Source organism: Haliotis cracherodii, unplaced genomic scaffold (assembly GCF_022045235.1).
Source record: "Haliotis cracherodii isolate W230 unplaced genomic scaffold, xgHalCrac1.p SCAF_8, whole genome shotgun sequence".
Classification (NCBI taxonomy): Eukaryota; Metazoa; Mollusca; class Gastropoda; order Lepetellida; family Haliotidae; genus Haliotis; species Haliotis cracherodii.
Window position 1 is genome coordinate 39,480,473 of NW_027266341.1, and position 13,312 is coordinate 39,493,784.

Below are 13,312 nucleotides of genomic sequence, written 5' to 3' on the forward strand. Positions count from 1 at the left end.
TCAATTGTTGCAATATGGATGATCTAAAAAATCGATTTCAAAGTCATTTATTTCTTAAATTTTTACAAATATTGTTTTGCAATGGTATTGTCTCAACATGTTTTCCAAGTGGGAGTTTATTTCCGCACCAGTGCATGCTTTATTGATGAGACACAATTAGACCAGAAGAATGTAACTGTGACGAGACAATTAACACCTTGTTGAGAGGTGAGAATGAGCGATGTCATCTACACAACCTTTACAAACCCAGCTTCAGCTTACCCAAGAACTGATGAACACACAGAGCTGCCTTGTGAATAACTAGATTGATTTGGATGCTATAAATTAAGAATGGTTCTGCTTCAGTAGTTACAAGTGACTTGTCATCCAAAGTTGCAGCCTTAGCCAGTCATGCTTGAACAAGTAAGATGCTTAAGATGAACCGGCATGAATTTTTAAAATTGTCTTAGTCCCTCTCAAGATAAAATTACTTTTGTCATGAAAAACAAAAGCAGTTGTCCAACTGTCACTGCAGATGCCATCGCTTAAACAGCAAAATATTGTTTCTTTGTTAGTATATTTTTTTCAGCTAGAAAACAATGTAGACTTTTGTAGATTTTCATCACAATTGTTTTCAAGAGTGAAGCTTAAAGTCATTTAATTGCTTTTAGAATTTGACCATGTCAGTTTGAGACAAACAAACATTTTGGCTTTAGAGTGTGACAAATGTCCTTACCTCCATGTCCGAATGTTGAGATCTCATTTGTTCTAGTGATGTTAATAAAATACCATATATGCCTGGGAGGGAAACAAATTTAGGAGTTGGAGAACATGTCACTTCTTTGCCCCACTACAAAGCAAAAAGCTGCACATTGCCAACACAGTAAATGAAAGTCAAAAGCCACAGGTCAAGTTAACCTCAGCCTAGCAGATATTTTCTATCAATTTTCAATAAAACAAAGTAATTGATATAAATATTTCACAAGAAAATAATAAACCATGATATGAAAGTGCTGTCAGAGTCTTGTCACTCACATGTCTAGAGTTTACAGACGACAAAGAAAGGAATTGTCAACATTAATTTTAATATAAATTATTTCTCAAAATTCCTTTTAGTGTCATAAAGTCAGTTTTTTTTAAAGATTAGAATATGTCAATTGTAAAACATCCAGAAAGAAGACTGTAATTAAAGATGTCAAGTTAATGAGCACTTCTGTGCCCACTCTCATGACAGTAGAAACAACACTTTATACAAAGAGTGCCACAATTTGAACACAAACACATCAGCTGAAACATATTTCTATGGGTGAGCAACATGTTCAAACTGTTCATGGTTGAGCACCTGGTGGCGCCTGGTAGGATTTCCATTTGACTGAGTTTTATGTTCATTATCATCAGAAAAGGCTGTGGTTTTAAGGACCTGATGCAATTATAATGGTATGTAATCGGTCAATGTTACAATAAGTGAGATTAATATTGGTGATCAATATAATAGTTTCATTAAACAATTCTATTCATTACTACTGTTATTATTAATTAAACTTTACTTGTAGAATAATTCACTGGTAGTTAATTATTAGTTGTTTTGATAGAAAAAAACATATTCATAATTGATTTTTATATTTAAAAGATACCAGAAGATTTGTTTTTAAAGTGTACTTTTGAATGTGTTTTTTCAAAGTTGACAAAAGTACTTCCGACTTCCATTTTGTACATCAAAGGAAGTGGAATATTTACTTGAAGTGCTTCAGTGAAAACAATGACTTCATCAATCAAATATACCAAAGCAGTGAAGTACACTTGGGAAATGTCAAATATTTATCTCTCCTCAAACATCTCACATGAATAATTGCCACATTTGCTTTTAAACTCATTAAAACTAAGTGTGTTGTGATAGGTCATTGTTTAACAGACCTTGGGTCACACAGGATTTAAAGACCATTGTTCTGCTATCTGGCCACTCTTTGTGGCCTAATTAACACACGGCTAGACTTTAGGTTGATTACAATTCCTCTTCAACACTTAAAACTAAACATTTCATTAATCCAGTTTCAGTTTATGGAAACCTCTCTGGTTCCTTTGAAGACAGTCATGTGTTTGTTTACTTCACAATGTGGAAAAAGTGTTTTTTATCAAGTTCACCCCAGAGTGTTAAGCTGTTAAAAGGGCAGATGGGGAGACAGTAGACGGTGATTGGAAAACAATATACCTGTGAAAGTAGAACGTCAGAGTGGCCAATGTTTCACTCTTTCATCTTGGGATTAAATCAACAGCTGTCTTTAACCTGATTACTGAGTGCTGGCAGTACAATAGTTGAGGCAAGTTTCTGTTTGTGAAATAATTTCTCCCACAGAGAAGAAAGCAGATGCTAAGGAGATTGAACTTAGTCACATGACAGTGATAGTTAATTGGGAGATAAAGTATATGTTAGGTTGGTTGATGGAGGCTGGAGGAATCAATCACAGATAGATTGGACTGGGTTTGTCTTGGTGCCTTCATTACTGCTGATGTCATCAGCTTGAACATCTCAGGTAAGACATCAGTTTGATAGAGATCTTCTGTAGGGCCAACATCTCAAACACAACCTACCCATACTTCTATGGTACATTTCTCCATACTTCTATGGTACATTTCCCCATACTTCTAAGGTGTGTTTACCCATACTTAATTGTCTCTAATATTTCTTCTATTTTCTTATTGATGTAAGTTTACTTCACCCAAATGAAGAACCAACGTTTGATCTGAACCCGGACTGGAATCTTATTTCAAAATACTACTTACCGGTACTCTTAAAAAACATTGAATTGTAAAAGAAGTGTTGTTGGTTTATTTTGACAAAGAAAATATCAAGGTTCTGTGGTAAGGGTTTCTGGTTTTAATATGACAATTAGCAGGTGAGGACACTGTGCAAGTGCTTTGATTCATTAATCAACTGTCAGTCTGATTTTGATTTCACTTGGCAACAACAAAGTCCCACTGTCTGGCATGCTTTAGTTGTTTCACTTGCTTCCTGTCAATATGGAACAATTGTTTCCATTGGTTACATCTAATAGATCTATCCCTTTTTGTGTGACAAATGCCAACAGTACTGGGTGGTGGTGAGCTGTGTGTGAATGCATGTACCTACACTAGTATACGGTAATCTCTTTAAGGCACCACGATTCAGTGGGGTCTGACCAGGAGAATCTGACAGTATTTCATGAATTTACCTTAAAATCCCCTGGCTACAAGTTGAATACAGCCACTACTACCTGAGTCTACAAGTAGAAATCGATTTCAATACCTTCACTATAAGGACATGTACATTTTAATCTTTATCTCACATATGTCAGGTTATGTCAGTATCTGTTGGCATAGCAACTGATTACGATCTCTATTTCAAAGTGTGTTTCAAATTTAACATATATAATGTTCATTTCAGCTTAGTTGTTATAGTGAGGATGTATTTATTGCAACATTACACACTCTTGTCTTTGGCTGGCTACAAGACAAGGGAGTTGTCTCTACAGTGGGGCCAGCCCAGGAAGTAGTGTTCTCTTGCTGAAAGGTTTTGCTCGTCTCTTACAGAGCGGCTATCAGCGAGGCGTGGGCTGCACTCGAACATGACAGCAGGTGATGCAGAGATGCGGCGACGTCTTTAGCAACGGCACAGGTGAGGACACACATGACAGAACTGTTGTAGTATGTAGCGATGTACCTTACACTTGGACACTCATTTCCTGGCGTGAATTTCTGACAACTGTCGCTGATTGCATGCTTGCTTCTCATTAAGTGGCAGATTCCTGTACAGCGCACATGGAAATGGTAAGCTTATTTCACTCCATGTATTAATTAAGCTGGGACTTCCTTTCATGAGGGATACAGTAGGGATCATTGTAGACACATTTGAAAATGGGTTCATTGTAAGGGGTGTTGGGAAATCTTGCTAGTTGGGCTAGTATTTTACTAAGGTACTTTTTACTGTTATTTATATGTTTGAAAATTATTTTTCAGATTTTGTTCAAAGGATCTGTACATGATGAATACATTTGCTTGTATGTTATTATAGTTATTTTGATAGACATTATTGATATCATCATAATTAAAGGAAATAGTATTTCATATAAAACATAAAACATGTCTCATGCAAAGACAAACTTATTAGTTAGTAGAATGATTCAAATAGGGACAGCCATATAGTGCCATTTACAAAGGTATAAAAGGTAAATACATATCCATACATAGTAGTCTTAGCTAAATATAAGAAAAAGAAATATTTTTGGCAATGATCATTACCTTCATCTAGTAATGTTGATTGATGAGTGCTTGCTGTCGTCTAGTAGAGACATTAAATCCCTGTCGCCATAATCTATCTATCAACACCACCATGTCAATATACCCCCACCCCCTCCAATGTATATATCCTACTTGTCTTTTTCTGCTTGTGCTGATGGGACTCATCTCTCAGCCTTGATCGATGGTCCCTGAAAATGAAATGAAGGTTGCAATTTGACAAAAAGATTTTATATTTGACAAAAGTTAGTAATTAACTAAGACTTCTGAAATCCACTTATAAATAAAATATAAATGATTACTTTTTATTCAAAATTCAAAAAAATGATTTTTGAATGGTATGTAATATTCATGGGTATGAAAGGTGAGATCTTTTCAGCAATGCTATTCATATTTAACCTTTTCATAGTTGCATTCATATAGAGATACATGTTTTAGAAATCACCTTAAATCAAACAATTATCTATCTCGAACATGTTTGTCATCATACTGTGATGAAACTTTCTATTCAAATGAATGTTATTATGGATGTAGATTTCTTCCGAAGTGAATATTTCTTTAGTGTTCCCGTCAACATATGGTTGATATGAGGCAGGTTTCCAGGGAGAGAAATGTGATAATGTAGCGTCAGGGTGCGATGAACATTGGGCCACTTGTTACCCTCCAGTACTGTCTACTGTCAGGCTGTACAGGCACACTACAGGTTCAGTGCAATCTGCCCTGCCTGCTTGTCACCTTCTGAAACTAGAGATGGGAACAGTTTACACACTGCCTCACATCAAATATTCATAATGCCAATATGCAAATGATTCAGCAGCCATTAATTATTCAGCTACGTTGTGGTAGGGGTATCCTGGCCTGTTACTTGTTCCATCTTGACAACATTAACAAAGGATGTGGCGAGCCGACTGTCCAATATCTTACAGTGTGTTGGCATCTCACCTGACCGCTCAGTACTGCAATAGTTACCTGTGGATTTCACATATCTTGTGAGTTTCATTTTTCATTTGTTAGACTGTCTCTCTTCTGTGTATATTTATGTGAAAATGATGTCACTTTTCTTCGTTATTTTCTGAGGAAGTTAATACCCTTGTTAAAAACATATGAAATTGTTAATAATTTGTATTTGAAAATGTTACATATATCGAGTAATCTTGTTGATCAGAAATTTGTTGAGCATCAGACATCTTGTCAAGGATCTCAGTGCCCAGATGCCTGGTTGTACATGTGTATTGGTTTACCATTATTTATACATGTTCTCTGGCAGTGCTTTCTTGTCATACCGCCAGAAATAGTCTTCAAATTGACAGGAAATATACACTTTTCTTGAATATATCCCGTCATGCTGTTTAAAATAACAAAGGACAAAGTGTAAAGAACATTATATTTTTGTGTGTGTATTCAGCCAGGACACATTGATATATAGTGTAATGTGATTCCTGTATATTGCCAGGAATAAATAATGTGAATACATATTGGTATTTGTAAAGACAACATATTTTATGGATGACAACTTCTTCATTCTATTGTGATGCAACGTTTCAGTATACATCCTCATACTGTGTCACTCCTGCTTGACAACGGTATGAGGATCCATACCAAAATGTTGCTTCATAATAGAAGTTGTCCACAAAATATTTTGTCTTTACTGTTACTTACCAAGTTCTAAATTTGCCAATCAAACAGTTCAAATTGATATTTGTTCACATATATTGCTGGGACATATGTCAACCTGGGAAAGGGTGCAGCTTCTTTAGTGAGGTGGGTCAGACAGACAGACAGACAGACAGACAGACAGACAGACATTACATTGTTTTAAAATATTAAGACAGGTTTGGGCCAATAAAAAAGTCATTTCAGATAGAGACAAAATAAACTTTCTCGACATCATCAAAAGACATGAAACCATATGAAACTTGTATGTATTTGTTAAATGGCAGGTTTTTTTAACAAAGAAGTATGTATGTTGAATTTCATAATCTCTAAGCATTTGTTTTACCTTTGCCACCTTAGTGCACTTTGTATCATTATGCCTGACATAGATACTCAATTGTTTTCTATGCCTTTGTAAGAAAAACACATGCTAGAAATTGAAATACAACAGCCCCATTTCCTACTGGGCGGTGTGCATGTCAGATGCCACCAACAAATCATTGTCCCGCTCCGGGCCGGAAAACATGTCTTCAAATCTTGCCTCTACAATTTATTGCATTTCATATTATCATATTCCAAGAGCTATGCTCATTCCCCCAAATTGGATTTTTTTACAGTTATGACATCAGACATTTTAATAATCTCATGAAAGTGAATATCAATATTAATATATTTATTGGCAAATATATATTAATTTCTCCAAAATATAACATGAGATAATTAAATTATTGCTGTCAAATGTTTCGTAGTGAAGGAAAGTGGAGACTTGTTAGTATGTTATCTGTGTTTTATCAGGGAAGTCGAAATGTACATATGTATGTTTCACTTTAACCTGTTATCAACAGTGTCATGTATCAACGTAGCCCCATACTATGTTTACATGACATGAACACCAGGCTTAAATGTCTCCCCTTCCATGCAGCAGAAACCTTCCTTGTGAAGGGAGATGAGGAACAGCAGCATGTCAGCGGTTGTCCCTGAGAATCACTATGGAAGACAAGTTATTTAGATCAAGTTTTGATGAACTTAACGGAACTTATTTCCATGTGTTTATTTGAGAGAGTTGCACACAGTGGAGATAGACGTGAGTTGGGCAGCAGGTAAGGAGGCAGGGTCTTCCTCGTATTATCAGATATCATGCTGATCACATATCTAACCACTACAAGAGCTTGTCGATGAGAAGAATTCAAGATAATAACATCTTCTTCAACAACCAAATGCTTCAATTATTGTCTGCCATATCCCATTGCTCCTTATCAGCATATTAATTGTTTGTGTAAATGATTTTATGTGAATCTGGCTTTATTATTAATGAATTTTGATACAGAAATGGCAATGCATTTTTCTTTTAAGATAATTTATTTGTATCAATGATATTAATCATTGAGATGTTTGATGATTAATGCTAAAACAACTTCACTATCAGACATACTTTGATTAAATTCAACTTAGATGAGAAGTACTATGGAAAATGAAACTGTTTTCTTTGATGAGTCTTTGAAAACCCTGCCATGCAATCCTGATGTTTGGCTATGTTGATGCTCCCACTGCCTCACCTTAGTTCTGGATACCCCCAATTAAAAAAAGGACAACCACTGTTTTTTTGTGGTTTCCTTGTTGTAAAACCTCTTCTTGTCTCAAGTCGGTGCCAAGGCCAGATCCCTCTCTTCCCTGTCAATGTTTGTCAAACCAGCAATAGTTGTTCCCGCCGGCAGACGCAGGGGGAAGTGCAGGCCTGGGTCCAAATTATACACTTCTTTCATTATCCGAAATTCTGGATAGAAAGTACATTTACATTTGGCTTGACAAAAAAACAAATCTGAAAAAGTTTCTTCTATGTACTGTTTAGCTGATCAATTTCATGTAAATTTCAACATTTAATCATGCAAGTGTATGTTTGAGTGATAGACAGTCACACTGTATGAGATGCAGAAATGTCAATTTCATTCTGATTAATGGCATTTAATTTATTTGTTTGTTGATTAACAATCTGTTTGAAATTCATTGCATGTTATTTCTATCTAAATTTAGTAATCAATTTTACCTCTGCCAAATGACTCTTCTACAAAAGGCAGACATTCATTAAACAAACTTACAAATTTGAACCATATGAACCCAAAATATCTTGCATAAGTGGTGCTTTTTTCAATCATGAAATATAAGATTGTTTTCGCTGGTACAAAACAGCAATTGTAGCAGAGGATTCCTGAAATCAATACTGTAGATTCCCCTGCCCCATCATGCCAAACCACGCAAACCCCCCTTCAAGCCATGTAAGACAATGTGGGTTACTGAGAGGCCCTGAAGTGTCAGATGGCCATCAAATTTAATAATTGATATTAAATAGCTGATAATCACACTTGCAGCAACCAAACCATTGGTTTACCTCAACACTCATATGTTGTCTGAACTTTAGAAGCAGCAGTGTTAGCCTACAAGTATATCTATATTCAAGTCAGAATGTATTAAGGGTATATCATTCCTAAGAAAAGTGTCATTTCTTTGGAGCACATAGAATGGTAATTATTTGAATGTATTCAGGGTAAGAATAAAAACAAACTGGGCCCTGAAAACACAGCTATCAAATGACTTGTTATGTTTTATTTACTGAAATAGTGCAAACCAACACAACCTGCTTCAGACAATTCTTATTCTTTCTGTTTGTCCAGTTACTTGACTATTTGCAGGAGTTGCACATGAACTTCACAAACCAAGACTAAGTTTGTAAGTTAAAAATATATATATTTTTACATGGTTCAAAAAATTATTTATTTATTTATTTATTTATTTATTTATTTATTTATTTATTTATTTATTTATTTATTTATTTAATTATTTAATTATTTATTTATTTATTTATTTATTTACACTTTTTTTCTAACAATTCATGGCCAGCAAACTGTAATTCAAGAAATAAAATTGGATGGCCTAAAAAGGAGAAAATTCATACATCATAGAATAAATAAAGTTTGTTTTCTAAGATTTTGGTCTAATTACCTACCCTGATGTTACCTTGGATGTGGTGGAATATGGCTACCATCTCCACCCCCAGGGTATGACAATATACCACCAACTTGACTCAGCCCTGGGGTGGGGAGGAGGCCATTGTCCCTGTCTCAGATAGCGAGAGATCTGATAAGTTGAAACTGTTGAAACCCTCCTCAGGGGAACATTACAGGAAATCACTGAACTGTCCTCACCTTTCACGCTTTTCTTACCAAGGTCCCCACTTACAGGGAGATTATATTGTTTTCTTTGTGTGGTAGGGTGATGATGAGCTGTGGTACAGTGTCAATCTGCGGTTCTCTCACACGTAACTATGTGAAACAATCTGTTTACAGTCAACTTGGGAAAACAGTTTATGTATGTTTATCGCAAACTGAAATAACGTGACATAAATCCTATTTTCCCTTTGCTTAGATTCTCCACATTATTCTTCAAACCCTGAAGTAACCACAATTCTTTACCTCAACACATATATAAATAGTTTATTAGTAATTTTATTTTTCACTGTAAAATTACTATTCAAGTTTCTATATGTATGAAAATGACAAAGAGGTTTCTTACACATAGGATTTGTCAGCATGAGAGTTGATTTATTTTAAATGGATAATATTCATTATTTTTTAAATTTCTTTATTTTCATTTTATGTCATAAAATAACCAAGGTATTCCCCATATGTTACAAGAAAGTTACATGAGAAAAGTCATCACTATACAGTAAATCTGCTGACATTCCCAACACCAATCATTGCGATGTCAGTGACAGTTTACTCTCATCTCCAGTGTATATTTGTCATCCACACAGTGATTATATACGCTCATACATTTCAGTAAAAAAGGCTTACATTGTGGCAACACATTGCATACGCCTCATAGCCCAGCTTTCCACAGAGAAAAACACGAAACTCTCACAGTCCTTCATTGATGGGAAATTTTATGTTGTACTCTTTGCTTGATAGTCTTTGTCCATAAGTACCTTGTTAAGAAATGTATATGGTGGCCAGTTTAAATAGCGATCTATCCATACTGTTTGCAGTTAGTCGACAAGGCTGAGAGCGAAAATGGGATGTACACATTGACAATTAAACCTTTAGTGCTTGAGTATTTGCATGTGAGCTCCGTATTTGAAAGGCTATCTAATGTATTTGGGCCCACCTCCCTCCACATCTGGGAAGGACATGCATGTATCTATCTTAACGTGGCAATGCTCTGTCAATTTGCACATTGGTCTGTGGCTAGTCATTGGTGTGGACAGAGGTCCAGAGTAGACAATATCAGGGAGGTTGTGTGTGGCCATGCTCACCTTCACGCATTCATGGCCTGTAATGGTTTGCTAGCTCTGTCAAGGTAAGAAAGTTTGAATTTGGTCAATATGGATTTCGGATTTAACACTTTTAGATCAACATATAAAAGCTTTTTCTGTATTGATACAATATGATGGGGTGATTCGGAGAAGTTTCCACCTGAGTTACTGCACTGTGCATAGGGTTTGGCATAGAATTGTTTCTAATGGCAAGGAGCAAACTGGTTGTATCTCTCAGCTAGCCGTCGCTGGTAGTAGCTGTATATAAAGCATTAATAGAAGCTGACAGTCTATTCTGTATTTATCAATAACCTGAATATGCAAACTGATTGTTGTCCTCAAACATTTATTTTAAATGTAACAAGATTGTGTAATTTCCCATAATGATTCAAAATAACATTGATGTACCTGTTAGTGAAGATGCCCTGTGTATGTCTTTCAGTAGCCATTTTTCCTTTCTTTTGTGGATTGTAAGTGACAATGTAAAGTTCACATGACTGTGTAGACTAAAGACAATTGATACTGATTTGAGTCATCCAAATACAATTGATAGCATCCAATAATTTCATCTTTTTTTAAAAACATCCTTGAGATAGTTAATGCGTTTTTTAATCAAGTATCTTTGATCTTAAATGACATTCCCATTTAACAATTTTTTTTCATAACCTTTTGAGTTGATGTGGGATTTCAACAGACAGGTTCAATATCGCATACATTGATTTATTGACATCGGCAGGAGACTCAAAGATCATGGAACTGAAAGATTCTCCAATTTATCTGAAACTGCTTTCAAAGGAGATAAGAGTCCCTAATAAAGTGCCATTATCCTCAAAGTCTTTTCTTGAAACAGATATGGCCCCCATAGCAGCCATATTGGATCAGCTTACCCTGATAACAGTAACAAAAGGGTGTACATCTTGCTATCTGACAGGGTTCCAGCCTCTTTAGTGTCCTGCTGTCATTAGAGATGACCCTGTGTCAGCACTGACCACAAATTACAAGATTTACCATCCTCTTTTCATCCACAGGTGTTTTTGTACTGGTCAAACTGAGGGACAATTTTGTAGATTTTACTTGATTTATTAAGCTAAGGAAAGCACATGAATATTCATAACAAAAGATTGTCTGTCCCATTATTTGGAAAAATGTGGTTTGTTAAATATTAACACTAATGGCGCCTTAGCGAGAAAGATGATATTTAGTGATTATGTTTAGTCAATTCACTTCATATTTGTGTTATTAGTAATTAGTTTTAGAAAAAAACTTAAAATATCATATATCAAGATATGACTATATGAAACAAGCTTTGAAATCATTAAAAGATGCATTAAGATTTAGTAAAATAAATAAGAAAATGTTTCATTTATCTCCACAACATTGAACGTGCAACACTCATTCCACCTTATCAGTGTCATTTGAGATGGAAGACCTTAATCCTAATTAACATCAAAAGGTATCTTCGTAACACAAGCTTTAGACTTGCAATCATGCAACACATACTTATCAGATTTACAGAATAAATAATGGAATTGATTACTCCCGATTCATCATGAATTAAGTCAATATGTAACCCAGCTTTAGTAGCCCTGTAAAAGACTCATTGGTAATCCTAATGACTGCATTGTCCCCCGTCACCTCGTGGACGACCGGCCATGTGAAATAAATCTGCTTCTCTGATTGCACAATGAAGGACTTGAGTGAGTATTAACGTAGATTGACAGAGGCCGGTTTGTTGGAGCGGCAGTGTATATTGCCATGTACATGTCATGTTGTTATGGCCACCTGCGGACTGTGAGTGCTTCATAATGAGAGGTAGTCTTAACTACAATAGCATTAGTCCCGGATGCCAATTGTAGACCTTTGTGTAGAACATGTATCTGATTGGTATCCCTGTTTCGTGTGGGCATACCTATGTATGTGGTATATGTCATGGAAACATGGCACATTGTGTTCTAGGGAAATACAGCTTCATTTCACTTGTCAGGTGTGAAATTGACTTAACTTCTCTGATCTTAAAAATAATGTTGTTTAACAAAATGTTTCATTATGTTTATGAACACATTGTAGTTTCTTGATAATATCTATGATATTTGGCCCAACTGGAAGTAAGTTTGCCAGGTGTATGTTGGTATGGGTGGTGGTACATAGCACGTCAATAACAACACAGGAATGTTTCCTCCAAGGTGATACACTATCACATTAAAGGATTAGGAGAATTAAATCTACGTGTGAATAGAGAAAATGACCGTTTAATATGAACAGCATGACTTGCAGGGGATCACTCTACTCCTGATAGGTGTATGGCCTCTGCTCAGCATGGTTACCTGGCTTTACCTGGGGGATATACCGGGAGGATAAATTCGTTATTTTGAGGGGGGATTTCTGAAGTGAATGAGCAGATGTGATAGGGCACTTTGTGTTTATATACTTATCCTAAACATTGCTAGTATTTGTTATAAAACTCATGGGTTTGTCACATTAGTAAATCACCTTGTCACACAATAACTGGGAGTGATGGAAGTGTTGGTGTTTACATGATCATGAGAGGTTATTGCAGAGGGATACTGCATGACTTAATGGGACCTGTCTTATCTATCTATACATCCTTACGATACAGTCTTCTCTCCCCTCCATTCTTAGCTGTAAATGTTTGTGTCAGGGATATAGAAATACATATCATTTTATTGTTCTTGTCATAAGGTAATTATTTACAAACAATAATATCCCACCTACATTCATCACTAGATAACTTCTGTCTTCAGTCATCCAACAAATCCTAAAATTCCATTTCACCATTCACTTAACTGAACAACGTTTTGTCCGTTTTTTCAACCTCTAACATCCTGTCAATTAGCCTATAATGTGAATCAAAATGTAACTGAATCACCTTGCTTTGAAATCCAACTATTAGTATGTGAACATAATATAAGCCCTGCACACAAACCAATCTGAGTGACTGTAGGACGGTTAATCCCACCTAAAGTAGAAATAGACCATTAGGTGATAAATAAGAGAGTCTGACATTGCCATCACTATAAACATTTAATCCAGAGCTGTGTTCACAACTCGGAGAACATCTTATCTTTTGTCACCCAAAGACGG

General features: G+C 35.6%; 1 protein-coding gene across 3 annotated transcripts in view; it reads left to right on the forward strand.

Moving 5' to 3' along the window:
- LOC139449574 (protocadherin-11 X-linked-like) overlaps window positions 1–13,312 on the forward strand; it is a 68,456-nt gene that overhangs the window by 38,096 nt on the left and 17,048 nt on the right. Inside the window, exon 2 of one of the 3 annotated variants that reach the window (XM_071231029.1) lies at window positions 3,547–3,631. The gene's annotated coding sequence lies outside the window, so the exon portion shown is untranslated. Of the gene's footprint in view, window positions 1–3,546; window positions 3,632–3,711; window positions 3,784–10,227; window positions 10,255–13,312 lie in introns of those variants that run through there. The other 2 variants (XM_071231032.1, XM_071231031.1) reach the window with 2 other exon arrangements.